Below are 2,554 nucleotides of genomic sequence, written 5' to 3'. Positions count from 1 at the left end.
ACCAATCAAAAGAATTAAACAAAGGAGAAAATAAAGGTTGCTCATAGATAAACTCAAGAGTTTATCCAGCTAGCAACATTTAAAGGCAAACAAATCTCAATATGCGAGCAGCAAAGATTTCAGATCAAAAGGTGAAAATGAAAAGTTTTTTCAAGAAAAATTTTTATCTTCATAACAGGCGAGAAAAACCCTGATTTTTCAAAATACTCCAAAATAAAAATTTTATTTCAATTTTAGGCCTAAAAACCTTTATGACACCATATTCAAGCTTGCCTAATGTTTTTATATGGTTTATAAACTATCTTGGCTTACCTAATCCTCGGATTACCTATTCCATTCAACAAAATTTCTTAAAATGCTTTAAGAACATACCACGGTCTTTTGACAATTTTTACCTTTTCAAGCAATCACACCAAAATGAGCATAATAATGGCAACAAATAGAAGGTTTGAGTATGAGAACTTTCTTGAAGAAAAGATTGGCAGAAGGATTCTTTGAAAACTACTTGGCAAAGCCTTGGGTTGATCATGAACTGGTTGAGTTTCTGCTCTGAAAAATTTAGTGTTCTTGAAGAGAGAGAAAGCAAGGGCGAAGTAAAAAAGAAGAATGGAAGGCTTTATATACTCGAGTAAAGTAGGTAAAAATGCATGATCAAAAAGGTGATTTTTGAAGCATTGAGAAGTGTCAAGCCGTCAGTTTTCCTCTTGAAAACTGTGAAATCATGATTATTTACTTTTCCAAGGTAATAAAAATATAGTTGAAAGGACATGTTAGACATTATTGATAGAATACATTTATTTGATGTTGGCCGCATCATAATAAACTTGGGGGCAAATATTTTACCTTAAAAGTAGCACGATGACATGGTGCGAAATTCTGACACGTGGTGGTCAAACAACAGGCTAATCCACAAACACCTCGTCAACCCTCGACAAGAATGGAATAGTTGTTTTTATCGCTACTGGGATTTAAAGGTACTTTGGATAATTGCTAACTAGGCTGGTCGGTGCAAACGACCAGAGCCAGTCGGATAATACGCGAAGAAACCTCGCAATTAGTTAAGACAAGATATTTATGTAATGTTCAGTTATCTTGTATTATTTTATAAACATTTATTACAAAATTGTGTAAGGCCCACGACCTATTCATGTAACTTCCTAAGCCTATAAATATATGTCTTAGTGAATCATTATTTCTTATGTTGCAATTCTTAAACTTCTAGAGAATTTACATTTCTAAGTATTTTTATACACAGTTTTTGTACTCTCTCAGACTCACGAAACTCAGTTTATCCAATTCATCTGATCGAGGGTTTTGAGAATTCTACATAAATAAAGGTACTAAAATGGATGTAGGTTATTACTGTCGAACCACTATAACTTTTTGTATTATTTATTATTAAAGTTAAGTTTTCATTTTACGACGTTTAATTGACTCTATATTGTTGATCAGATCTGCTGGTCAACAAATTAAATTGTAATATAATGTTCATGTAATTTTTAAATAATTAAACGTTGTATTAATAGAATTTATAATATGGTCCCATAAAAAAGTTGTCCATAGTCTTATAAAGTTGTTAGAGAGACTTTCTAAATCTAAGATGATTATTTCATGTCTTTTCATCGTGCATCGTGTATTAATAGAATTTAAATTACGGTACTTAAGTTTTTTTCTGCAGAAACTTGAATCTTCTTAATTTTGCTGATAATTTCTCCACAATGTCTTAATTATATGGTCGATGCTCCTAAAAAAATTGAAAAGTTTTACACGATTAATAAAACGATTTTCCTAAAAAATTAACTCATTATAATTAAATTGAATTTTTAAATCTTTTTGGCTATTTTACCGAAATTGAAACTTAAAGGATATTCTCTCTCCAAATAATAATTTTTATACTATTAATATTAAATTAATATCAAAATAATATTAAAATAAATAATTATTAACTATATTGTCAAATGAAAAATTACCAAGAAAATAATACTCGTAAGAGAATTAATCAATATCAAATAACAAATTTCTTAAATAAAATAATAATAATAGATTTTATTAGCTTTCTTAAAAATTATACATATGTTTTTCATATTATATTTGAACTTTATTAGTTGGTTCTTTTGGATTTTGGATTTTAGCTATAATTTTTTGTTGAAATTATTATTTTTGGTTTTGAGTTAAAGATCGAAATTTTTTATGACTACTATTTTTTAGTAAATGATCTTAATTTAGATATTTAGTAAATTGGCCGAAACAATTGATATGAAACAAATTTTGATATTTTTTTGTTGCTAAATTTTAATTAAAGTTTTAATTATTTAATGATAATTTCACAAATAAACATACCAATACCAATAGTATAAAAAGATTTGTACATATATATTTAACTAAATTTGAGTTATGTATGTTATGTTTGAGTTTATAAGATTTAATTCAAAATCTGAAAATAATAATAATAATAATAATGAATTAAGGTAATTGGGTCAATGAAAAAAGTGATTATTAAAATAAAAATATAATTGATTGAGCTGATTGAAGAGATGTAGGCTTGTTTAACGCT

Source organism: Humulus lupulus, chromosome 7 (genome assembly GCF_963169125.1).
Source record: "Humulus lupulus chromosome 7, drHumLupu1.1, whole genome shotgun sequence".
NCBI classification, from domain to species: Eukaryota; Viridiplantae; Streptophyta; class Magnoliopsida; order Rosales; family Cannabaceae; genus Humulus; species Humulus lupulus.
This window is presented reverse-complemented; position numbering follows the sequence as displayed.